Consider the following 13087-nt stretch of genomic DNA (forward strand, 5'->3'; position numbering starts at 1 on the left):
CGCGGCCTCCTCCACCTGCTCGCGTCATCACGGCGCGCCGCACCCGCCCGACGCCATCTTGCTCGGCGACGCGCCCCGCCGGCCATCTTGAGCGTGGCCCGGCTGGTGTTACGCGCGGGTGGGGAGGCGGGGGAGAGGAAGGCTTAGTGCCACACACAACATGACAGACACAAAGTGCTCCGCCGCGCCGAGGAGGACACGCCTCCTATTGAAGACTTGCGGCCGGGATTGGCCGGCGGTTGTGGCTTCCGCCGCCGCCATTGGCTGACGGGCTGTCAATAGCGTAAAGGCCCGCCTCATGAATGGAGGGCCACGTGTGCTCTAACAGGACCCTGGAGGGGCTCGTCCGGATTGCCGAGGGTCTCACCTTGGGCCTAGGGGTGCTTGGCCCAGTCCCTGCAGCAGGGAGGAAGCTTTCCAGGAGGAGATCAAAGGAGCCCCAAGAGCCAGGGCAGAGACAACATCAGCCCTCACCATTTGCACCAGCCATCAGAAAGTCTCTGTCAGGGACAGGGCGAAAAGCAAGGACGCCACCCGCCAAGGCCTGGCCCCAGAAAATAGAGTGGTGTTTCAACCCCGTGTGGTCTGGGGCAGATGTGTCATAAACCGGTTTGACCCAAATCAGTTACGTCTGATACGACATTCAGTCGGGTTTATCTTAAACCGGTTTTGGCCACCTTGAAACTGTGCACGGTGCTTCTGTTCTGTTACAGGTTTAAACCAGGTTCTGATCGCTTGAAACTGGTTTATGCGTAACTTTTGTCCCTGGCCTGTACGGCTAGCCAAGAGGTTGAAACATCACTGTTAGCACCCGCAAAATTTAACTGGCTGTTTCGTTTCGACACTTTTGACCAATTTCGAGGTCGAAACAGCAAAATTGAAATAAAACAAAAGCCCTCGAAATAGCCTCGGAACAAAACAAGGCTGGCTGAAATGTTTTGAAAGTCGAAACGTTTTAACCATCTGCTGGGGATGGGAAGTCAGTCCAGCTGGGCCGACTTCCCATCCCCAGTGCAAGATCCAGTAGCGGGCAGCGAGGCAGCCCAGCTGGTCTGACTTTCCATCCCCAGCTAAACTTGAAATAGCCTTTCTGTTTCAATGGAACGGAACAGCTGTTTCAACTCAAAATGAAATTTGAGATGAAACACTGTTCCCTCGAACCTCAAGGCGAAAGGGAACAGTGCCGTTTTGCACAGCCCTAGTACGCGTTATGTCCAGCCCTTGCAGCCACTGCTGCTCCAACATCCATGTTTCACAGCAACAATTCAATGAACAGGTGTAATCGTCTAGCGCAGATGATCCACGGGGCTCTACATTCCTCTTTTAAAAATAGGGAGAAGGGTTATGGTGGGTATGAAGGGATCATGAAAAGGGGGAGGGACCCTTTCCTCTCTCTGTCTCCCTCTCCCAAAGGCCAGCACTCCCAAGCTTCCCAACTGAAAAGTTTTGCTATCCCTTCCCTCATCAAAAAATGTTAGCGATATATCCAGTGGTACATCCAGGGATTTCGTTATTACGTCCAGGGTAATCAGGGATACATCCAGGGCTTTCTAATTCAGATACCAGATCAAACCTGTCAGCAGCCATTATAATCCCTGCATGATCTCTTGGGGGTTCCAGCATGATCTCTCCTCTACCATTGTGACCTGTGTTGCAAAATGCCTCAACGCCCCGCAGCAGAACTGGGCTCTTCTTTATGCAAAGTGCTCCACAAGCACAGAATAAAAAAAGAGGCTGAGCTCTGGCGAGCCTCGCTCCTGCAACAGGCAGCACATGGATGCACAGCTCAGTCTGTATGGAGCCCTAACTACCTGCACAGAGTCAACAACAGAAGCAAGGCCTGCCAAAAGGAAAGATGAAATAGGTGCAGCAGTGTAAAGGTATGGGAGAGAGACAAAGCAAATGGTAATGACATGAATGAACATAGGGGATTCTGCACACAAGTAGAACATTTCAGTATAGGTCGGTACAAAATAACATACATCAGTTACCTGTAGGTAAAACAGTTTGGCCTTTGTTACTACCTGGGACAACAGAAAAATCAACAGGAGAATCTGGCAAAGTTTATGGAAATTCTGCATCAGGTTTTATTTTCCCTTTATCATGTCACACCAGATAACACTGCAAGTCACAAAGAACATCAGTCATGAGTATTTTTTATCTCATTAGAGTAAATGCATGAGGTACTGGTAATAAACCAAAATGTACAGAAAAAGCACAAAACCTGCAAAACAAACAGTATACGTCCGACATTCATAGCAGACACCATGACAGGGCTACCTGACGTACTGGGCAATGAGCCCTCCCCCACATCCTTATATTCCCACTCTTTGCCCCAGTCCAGGACAAAGATCCTTTAGTGCCAAATGCTGCACGACCAGAAACCAAACGCCATCACGGTCCCCACAGAGCTTACAATTCAAAAACATTTTTCCCTTCTTGCCTTTGTGCTATGTATTGCTGTGCCAAGCAATTTTTTAATGCTTGTTAAATATACTCTAGTTATTACCCCAGATTCTCTCGGTAATCATATGAATATGTTAGGAAAGCAATTGTCTCTACCATTAGCAAGGTTAACAGTATGTTTCTTTCTGATGGCTAATGGCAAATGGCCAAAATGCATCCAAAATGTAGATCAACAGCTTACTAATGCATGCCCTCCTGCGACTGACTTTTGAATTTTCTGATTTAAGAATCCCATTTGCCAGGAAGCCTTTGGTGTTATTGTCAAGAAGCAAAATTATAACCTGTTGTATAGTAGTCACCATTAAAAAGGCCAGATTACTTAATAGGTACCCACATAGTTACCAGGTTTATCTTCCCTTCTATATTATTTCTTGTTCCGAAAAATGTAAGTTGGCAAATGTTGATGTCAAAGGAGAACAGTCCAGGCATAAGAGTACCAACAACCATTTTATGTGGGGGGTCAGCTAACGGATCTATAGCACTGGCCCATTAGAAGGCCGGAGACTTCAATTTAGTTACAGCTATCATCTCACCTTCAAATAAAAGATCTGCGATTTACCATCAAAGCCCACTGGAGCAAGGAAAGAGTAAAGCCTTGATCCTGCAAACTTATGCACGTACTTCGACTTCACTGCCATGACAAGATTTGCGGTGTTTGAAGGTTCAGGGCACTGCTTTGAACTCTTGCAGCCATATGGGCCAGACTCTACCCTGAATCAACAGCAAATTCCTATTAGCGTAAATTGTCCAAGATTAGGCCCATAATAAATGTCATTCTTTAAGATTTAGTGACATTATTAAAACATATTCTGACACGGCAACCGATGGTCATGTCAACATACGTAAACTAAAGGAACTGAAAAAATGAGCACTTTTGGAGAATGATTAAAGCTCCTTACTAAAAAAAAAAAGATCATTTTTTATATAAAACCTGGAAAACTCAATGTTTTAACTGAACAGAAAAGAATCAGGGTATTTAAACCTGTAAATAACCTAAAATATCTGGCTGTTTCAATAGGAATTTGATCAAGTATTTAGAAAAAAGTTGGCCTACATAAAAAGCAAAATCCTTCAGCAGTTTCAAAACTTCGGCCGTCTCTGCTCCCTGCTCATTAACATTCTCCTCATCTCACTTCTGAGGTCTTCTTCTGTGTTTTCTTGCATCTTGTCTCATTTTATCTCTATTTGTTAAGTTTCCTACAAAGTGAGGCTGCTGGATAAGTGTCTTGCCATAGCAATAACCACCTTATATTTTAGCAGCATAAAAGGGAATATCAGCCTTCTAGAGCTGTGCTTCCATGCTGGACTACACTTTAGGGAACACCAAAGGGTCGTTCATTGCCAAGAGGAAGGCCACAGTCCACAGCTGGTCTCATACCTGTGCCTCTCATACTTAGGGAGCTCCTATATGATAGGCAGCAGGGAAGGACTATGGTTGCTGATGAGAGCAGAGGGCCAGGACTCAGTATACAACTTTGGCCAAGACACTGTCTGTAAGGCTTCCAGAGCAAGCCTAGGGCTGCCGTGGATGAATAAGCGCCACTCACTTAAGCCTGCCTCTCCCTTTCCCAAATCCGTTGGCTCAGGAGTAGCTCGGAGCACACCTGAGTGCATTGCCTTGGGCTCTCCCTGCCAGGGCACACACTAAGATCTTGCTCAGACCCATTTCCCCCCCAACAAGCGATCTATGCTGCCTCATTTGTAGGCTCCAGCACATACAGAGCTGGCCCAAGTTGGTTCCTGTTAGCTGTCCTGGGTTCTCTTGGGAGACAAATGCTGGGTTATCTTTGTTCAAGTGTGCAGAAGAATAGGGAAAAAAGCATCTCCCCTCTTCTCCCAAGACACAGCACCTCCTGCTAGTCCCCCAGGGGAACAGTTCCATGAGAGTCTGTGCCATAATGGTACAATTCAGATTTGAGCTGCTGCAATTGCCCTATCTAGTTATCAAAGACCACAGGCATCATAACGGCGGAATTTTTATCAGGTGCAATAGCAATTCCAGCATTTAAACACATGGGATTTCTAGCTGTAAAACACTTAGGGCAGAAAGAAGAAGTCTGATCAGCCACTAGTGTACCTGCCATCAACTTCCCACTTGTACAAAGATTATTTCACATCACTCTAATTTACTTATTCAGCTCTCTCAGATTTCAACCTGCTGTTCCTACACACTCTTACAGAGTTTCATCTACATGAAGCTAAACTTAAAAAAAAGCCACTTTCAACACAGCGCCACAGAGATACCTGTTGTTACAGTTCAGTTGTGTTGCAGATCATGGAGTTTCTAGTTAAAAGCTTTCCGAGGCACCATAAAGACATGTTTCAGTGACTGTGCATTAGCTGCCAGAGTTCTCACAAGCAACAGGAGTTAACGTGCTCCTCGAACAGCTCCACACAGGCATGCTTTAGCAAAGAAAGAGGGAACCTAACAATGCCTGTCTCACTGTGTTTGCAGTACGCTGCGAATCCGATGTGCTGTGAATGTGCAACAGAAAAGGCAGAAGAAGCAGACTACATTTTCCAGCAACCTCAGAGGAAGTGTCTGAGCCCTGTTAGCTACAATTGGCTGTGACTGACTACATTTCCTCGCTGAAAAGCATCCAGCCAGGGACAGCATGAGTATGACCCCCGACCGAGAGACTGTACAGGGTTAAAGCTGGTCTGTAGGAACGCCTCCCAAGGTGGGGAAAGGGAACTCTAATGTGCCAAATAAATGTATCGTGATCTGATGTTCATCCCTCGAATGCATGCTGTATCCCTTTTGATAGGTATTCACCTGCATTTATCTTCTGTCCTTGGCATGTTGGCTGGTGACCCCAAACCCTGGAATTCCTATCAAAGTGGGGAAAACTCTCCTGTCTTGGTTTGGGTGGGTCCTGGGGAACTCTGGTTACACATCCATAATAATGCAGGTGTGCCCAGCCTTGTTTCAGGACAGAAGTTGCCTTCACTGATGGAAACACTTTCTGGCTTATTGAAAGGAACTGTCTCTATAAATTGTGGTTGATTATTTCAGTGAATTACCTGACACAGTAGCTAACAAAACCAGGAATGCACTTTATCTCATGGGATCTCTCATTTGTGCTCTTGGGATCTGCCATTTGTGCTTTGGATCTTAAGGAGTTGGTAAGACAGGGACCGTGGAGCGTAGAAAAGAGCAGTGCTTTAAAATCCTCCAACCCATACACAGACAGCTCAGCAGAACGCTTTCAAATCACATGCCAGATGTGACCTGAAATAAAGCCCAATAGGTTTTCACAAATTATCCTGTGTAAGACTCAGTACCTCCAACACAGCCATTCTTTGCTTTGCACGCTAGTGTACCAAGCAAATTTAAATTCACCTTTGAGGTCACTTTGAGCAGAGTAGCCAGAGGGCTGGTTCCAACAGGCACAGGCTGGCTCTCCAAGTCTGTTTAGTGAATCCAGTTTTTCCTCCACAAACCTTGCTTCTCTTTACCCCCCAACACCACCTCCCAGTTTAGAGAAACATTCCAGTCGGCTCCTGCTTGCTTTACTGAAAATACTGCCGTGGTTTTCAACACTAGGCAAAAAGCTCCCAACTGGTACTGTTTTAAACTTCTTCCTGCTTGTTCAATTTTGCAGCTACCATTCACTCATCTTTACCCTGTCCAGCATAACAGCTGAAAGCAGATTCATCCTCTGTGTGCAGAAGAATGCTTACTTCGAATCAGAAATTTAAAAAAATGATGGTAGATTTCAAGGAAAAAATAATTAGCCCAAAATCTTCCAGGGTCTCACATACCTGAATTGCCAGGAAACAAACTGGTCTGGTTTTGAATGAAATGCAGGTAGACTTTCTGTACTTTGTCCTGAAATAGGCAATTTCTGTCTAGTCCACAAATCTGTGTAAAAGAGATCTGCATGTATCCCAAGGAACCGTAGCCCGGGGTCTAGTCATCTTTGGGACAACTTCCCAGACAGAAGGGCTTCTCTAGGGTTATTTCCAGCAAAGCAGAACTTTTTATAGCAAATATATAATCACTATAATTTTATATAGTATAGAATTGATCTTTTTTTAAATATATATACATTTTAGCAAATGCATTATCCAGACAACAGCATGGATTAGCAGTACTGTGAATGTACTCTGGCACTTTTTCCCTCTTGCTCCAAGGCAAGACTTTTATCCTGAAACTTGTTTCCTTTTGATCGCCTACGCGAGTTGCACCAGGATTGTGATATTGTTTAGGAGCGTTCCAAAAAAACCCAACAAAAAACACATCCACATCAGTTGCTGTCAGCAAAAGCCTCAGCATACCCATAACAATACTGGCAGAAGCTTGCTTTGGTCAGCTTAGTTAATATTGTTCAGGAGCTGATAGAAACATGCCCCAGGAAAACACGAGCTATTCACTGTGTCTCCAGTTGGGGGCTCTGCTATAATCTTACATTGAGGGGAATACCTGAACGATTTTCTGAACCCTACTAATGGTTGTTTTAAGGCATTTCAGGGACAAAATGTAGGAAGCACACCTGCAAAATAGCAGGCTGCAGCAGAACAAAGGTGCATTCAACTTCACTATCAATCAGGAGCAGGACTATCCTCATCCACATAAATGTCCTAAACCAGGGGCAGGAAATTATTTTGGGCGGAGGGATGCTTACTGAGTTGTGGCAAGCCATTGAGAGTCACATGACAGGCAGCCCAGGGCAGATATACACTAATTTTCTAATATTTTTTGAGGACCTCTGAGCCAGATAGAATGGCCTGGCGGGCCGCATCCAGCCCACGGGCCGCATTTTGCCCACCTAAACCTTTTTGAGTCTTGTGCAGCTGAGGCCAAGAAAGGAAAAAGTCTTGCAAACAGGTTGCAGGATTCAGGTCAATGATATGAGCTGAATGGGTCTCTGCAACAGTGACTCCTACCTTATCACTACAGAGATAGGAATGCAAAGAGATCCCATTAAAAACTTTGCATAGTTAACATCCTTTCCTTCCTGCTCATGAATTCTTATTTAATTGACTGCTGGTTACTTAAAAAAATGGATAGTTGCTGTGTATAAGAAGTCAAAGAAGGCTTACAGTCAGAGAAATAGTAGAAGGACATCAGACACCTGGTGTACTGAAAAAGCGGGAAATGATTATAATGAAGGGCTTGTAAGATGAAAGCAATGCTTTAAAAAAAAGGGCATTTTACCTCTTTACAGGACTTCCTGCAGGATTATGTGGAGAACTAAGAAACTCTGCCTAATCATAGCTTTTGCATTTTGCAGGAGCTGTATAGATGCTGGTTTGCCTTGAGGGGAAAACCAGATTCAGCGCTCTGTACAGCAGCAGTCTGCATGCACGTCAGGGAGAGGTCTCCCACCTGCACCTGGACAGAGGCTTTGCTCCCAGGAGAAACTTTGCCAACTGACAGGCAAACAGAGAGCAGCACAGAAAGGTGAGAACTTGCATACAGATAGCCTTTATCCTTCCAGGAGATCCTCAGGATCCACAGGGATCTCAGAGGATGCAGGCAGAGGCGGCATGCATGTCTGGACCCCCTGAATCTCCCACAGTGAGCGGAGCCGGGGAGCAGTCATGTTATATATATCCAGACTGCATGCAGTTAAGCTGTGGGACTCGTTGCCATGAGATGTTTGAGGCAGATGATTTAACCAGATTCAAAAGGGGTTTGGATAAATTCACTCTGGGTAGATCCACCAGTGCCTATTAACCACGACCATAAGGGATGAACAAACAGATGACAGCACCGCACATCAGATGCCGATGGCTCACTGGTGAATCATGCTGTAAGGAAAGTTGTCACAATGAATCAGAAGTTAATTTACTAGACAAAAAACCAAAAACAAACTGAAGCTTGTATAAACTTGCGCAGCTGGCAAAAAAACAATAGACGGTGCTTCGTGCATATACGCCACGTGGGAAAACAAACAGAAAGTGAGAAGCTAGCATTAGTAATTCTCTGTGGACTGAGTGCTTCCTCCCTGACACAGAGCAATTAAAATCAGTGAAAAGATACTGGCTGGCAAAGGAGAACAAGCGCTCAACATAAGTGTCTTAGAGGAGAAGTGAAATCACTACCTGCCAGCCTCAGCTTGTCGAGCAGAAGAGACTTGCAGAAGTGAGCACAGAACAAACTCAAAGGCTTTTATTCCCAACCTGCAATAAACCACCAATGCCAGCTAGATGACACATTTGTTGCTGAGAAAGCTTAAACCAGGGAAGTTGCTGAAGAATGGTTGTGGTTGGAAGACTAGGATGCATTTGCTATTAGCCTTATTGCAGTGCCCACTAAATTATAACCATATGTCTTTGCCTTTCATTTAATTGATATTGATAAACTAGGGCTCTTAATACCCATGCAACGTTGGTCTTATCCTCAGTTTACAGGTGGGGAAACTGAGGCACAAAAACATTAAGGAAAACACTTTGAGACGAGTCCATTACTTTTGGAGACCCACTTAAGGTCTCATATTCACTCACACTGACCTTGCTTCTCCTATTGAACTCAGTCAAGTGCAGTTGTTAGGGCTTCTGGAAGAAAAAAACCCACATTTTTTCTTCCACTGACTTTAGATTGGGTTGTGCCTCAAGCCATGCACAATTCGTGGATATGTTGAAAAGTATTGGCTTAAAACAATTTGCAATGTTGTCCTAAAGCAACCACTTTTGTGGGAGAACTAGGAACAGAACTTAGATCTGCCAGTTCCTGACCTTACTGTCACGGTGCGGTTGCTTCGGAGGGAGCAAAACTGAAACGAACTGGCACAAAAGCCATTGCGGATCCTATTTTTGAAGCAAGGCTTCAGCTGTTGCATTAGTTGAGCCAGCAAAGCTGGAGGGAAAACCTGTCTGGAGACCATGGGTAGAAAACCACTGCTAAAACCATCTGTAAAGGTTCATTCACATGCAATGCACACGTTGGCTCTAAGGGTACTTGCTAGGCATGTATAACTGCTTTTCTCAGCCTGTCATACAGCAACAGTCCACAAAGTCCAATCTCAACCTCTTCCAGGTTTGATTTTGCTACCGAGCAGACAGACATGCAATTAAACTCAAACGTCACCAGGCGTGGGTGTGACAAGCATTCCCCCTCCCTCGGGCCAGCTCAGTCCACATCCTCTATGGCATGCGCAGTCCTTGCAGAGCCGCTGCCAAGCAGCAGGTGAAACCATCAGTCACCTGTAGCAAAAGCCACTTCACCATTCCCAGGTGGATCAACACCTGCTCCCTGGGCAAACACCGCCACCCTGTTCCCCTCGGTTTGTTTTTTCACAGTAGCACCAAGCTAAGAAGGGGGAAAGGAGTTGCTCTCAACCACGCTCATGGAAAATAGGTCTCACGAACACTTGTGCACGCACGGATGTGCACCCACAGCAGAAGCACTGAATTCACGGTAGTTCAATTGCTTTGGTGCCTTGGGTTGTTCTCAACCATGACCTTCTCCCCATGATCATATCCAAACAAAGGGCCTTTAGCAGCCATTTGCCTCCTGTTGTCTCCCTCCAAGAACGCCACACTGGTCGCAAACCAGGATTGCCAGATCTGAGAAACAGTCGTACCACATGTGAACCCCAACACTAGCATATTCAACAGAAGATCGTCATACGTCACAGAAACACGGAAGCATCTGCAGACACAAATGTTTTCCCATCCTTAGCGTCTGACTGTCAGTAGCCAGTAGCTTGATCGTTTCTCTCCCTGTCACCCTTCAGGACATAAATATCTCGGCTGAATTGATCCACTTCACACTTGCTGTATGTAGCTGGGTCTTTGGAGAACAGCCTGCCTCTAGGCGAGTCCATGGGCACAAGGAAAGCTACCAAGGCAATATAAAGCTGTGCAAAGACAGAAAATTAATTAAATACAAATGCTTTCTTTCACATGCAAGCACTCACTGGCTTATTGTGTATTTTGACCACTTGGCAATCATCTCTCATAGGGAGTACAATGGCCAGATATGCCATGCAAATACAGTAATTACTGAAAACCAGCTCTGGGAAAAAGCTGACCATGCTTGCTGCCCTCAGACTCCTGCAGCTGCTAAAAGAAATCACTACATGTGACCCTGCCCTCAGCCTGATCATCTTTTTGCCTGGGGACAAATCCAAAAAGGGCTTGAAGTAATGAGCACGTAACATTTAGGGCAGGGGGAGCAGCCCTTTGTGGTGTCTGACTTTCTAGGACTGTAAATGAAAGGAGTTAGATTTTCATACCCCAGAAACTGCCCACTCCCCCCCAGTCTGTCCTGGCCCCATGAGAAAAGGCCGAGACGCTGGAGAAGGTTAATACACCGTGAGGTTTTTCCCTCTGTTGCAGGACATGCAGGAAGCAAAGAGAAACAGCTGGAAATAGATGGCAGAAGTAGCAACTGAAGAGGAGCTTGGCCCTGGCTGCAGAGCTGGTGCCCATGGGAGACACGTCTTCAGCTGTAACAAATGGAAATGCATGGCAAACACCGTTGGCATTTTTACTGCAAGCAGCAGAGAGCAGCGGTTCACCCCAGCTAGTACATTAGAGAGCACTGTGCTCAACCTCTTGGTCCCACAAGCCAAATGGACGGTGCAGGGGCGGTCCACCAGTTGGATCAGACCCACGCACCAGGATCAGACCCACACACCTGGCTGGCTTGGGCCCCACACCACTTCAGTGTGGCCCCAGGTGCCAGATTGAGCCCTGGGACCCTACGTTACCCCTGCTCATGGTGGGGATCAGGGCCCACGGCCCCATATTGACTTTGTCTGACCCCATGGGCCAAGGTCAGGCCCCTAAGCCACCTTTCTTACCTGATCTAGCATACAGAGCCAGCCCTTGAGACTCCCCACAGACCTGTGCAGAGCCCCTGGGATGGATGACATGGTGCCAGGACCAGATCTGGCCCACAGGCTCAGGGTTAAGCACCCATGCATTTGTGCAGTTAGTTTTGAAACCAACCCGGTTGGATCATCATGCAAGGTGAGGAAGGACAAGCCTTTTCCTCCTTCACACCAGCCCCAGCAGCTCAGAACCAGTGGCCCAGGAGACTCCTGTTTCTCCACCAGCTGCACAGGCAGATCTATGGACTTCAGGAGGAGTTTGAAATGCAGGTTTGGTGCCTGACTGGGACCTGAGCTGCTCAGAATAGACAGCATGTTGTTTCTTGGGAGTGTGGTAAAAATTAATTCATTTAAATCAACATCCTTTTTTAAAATAAAAACAGAGGAGAAAAGTTAGAGGCAGCCTCAGGATGGACACATCACTCCACACTCTGCAGCCTGCTGCAGAAAGGATTTGTTGGGCACAGCTCCAGATTCCTCATCAAGAAGTTCAGTCAGGCTTCACTCTTGCACATAAATCCTGATGGGAATCGGCTAACACAATGGCATCTATAATTTAGCACGGAGAACCATTCCTACCAATGGGGAAGTATCTGTATACAACCCACGACTGGTGGCTTTATATGTTGAAACCTCTCATTCCAGTAGATCTTTCTCTTCACTAAATTCTAACCATGTGTTTTCAGATGATGTGTCCTTTGGACTTTTTCTTCCTGTTTTAATATTTCCAAGTTGATTAAACAGTATTTTTTCCAGCTGCCTTTCATGCATAATAATGTCCCTTTTCTTCGCGATCTTCCTTCCTGTAAATGTACCCTCTGGACCAAGTTCCTGCTATATCACACTAAGGCAGCTTTATTCATCTCAATGGAAAGGTGTACTTGAAAGCAGAATTTGGTCCGTGGAGAGGACAATAGTACATGAATTACCTCCCTGCTGAGAAGCACAGAGTATTTTATGCATATTACTGAGTTATTCCACACAAAATATTCCTGTCAGGTAAATATTTCTGTTCAGCAGGCGAATGCAGAGCTATGACTTGCTTAGCGCCACAAGGAAAATATCAAGATAGGACTGGAAATAACTCTCCTGACTGCTAAGTTTGGGCTTCAGGCAGAAGACTTTCTTTTCTCTTTTTATTGAACAGACCTACAGAAAGCAAGATCCGGTGACCTAATCCTACTGAGTTATACTCTGGCAACATTTCAACTAATGGCAGAAGTTATGTTTCCAAAGCACCTAAGTGACTTAAACATCTAAGTCTCACAGATGGGTGATAGAGCTTAGATGCTTTTGAAAGCGTCACCCTCCGGAGTTTGGAAGCGTATTCAGTTCCGGCTTATCTTGCATCAGTCTTTGCTGGCAAGCTGTGTGCATTTGTACTACCCACTACTGGGTACAACTTTATAGGATGCAAGAGGAAGCAGACTAGGTAACAGCACCATGCAAAATGCTGAAGGTGCACTTACCCAAATATAAAGCATAACTGCATTCTTGTCTCTCTCCCTCAGTTAGGCCTGGTCCCGAGCTGTGCTGTGTTTGGGTAACTGTTTAAATGCCTTAGGGTTAGACGGCTGTCCCTAGGAGTCTGCAGAGAGGAGTTAGGCTGGGAGGCGTCAACTCTGCACAGCCCCACAGGGTTTACTTGGATCTGTGGGCATGGGATGAGGCAGGACCTCAGCTGGACATCTAGTATGCTCCTTCCCAGAACAAGCGGGTACGGAGCAGTAGGGCCCTGGCCATGCCATGCAGTAGGAAGAGAAGGCTCCCTCTTGCCAAGGAGACCTGAAGAGGAATCCTACCATCTGAAGCACCATCGTCAGGGATCTCCATGG

This window comes from Crocodylus siamensis, chromosome 5, assembly GCF_052110815.1.
Source record: "Crocodylus siamensis isolate JL-2025a chromosome 5, ASM5211081v1, whole genome shotgun sequence".
Taxonomy (NCBI): Eukaryota; Metazoa; Chordata; order Crocodylia; family Crocodylidae; genus Crocodylus; species Crocodylus siamensis.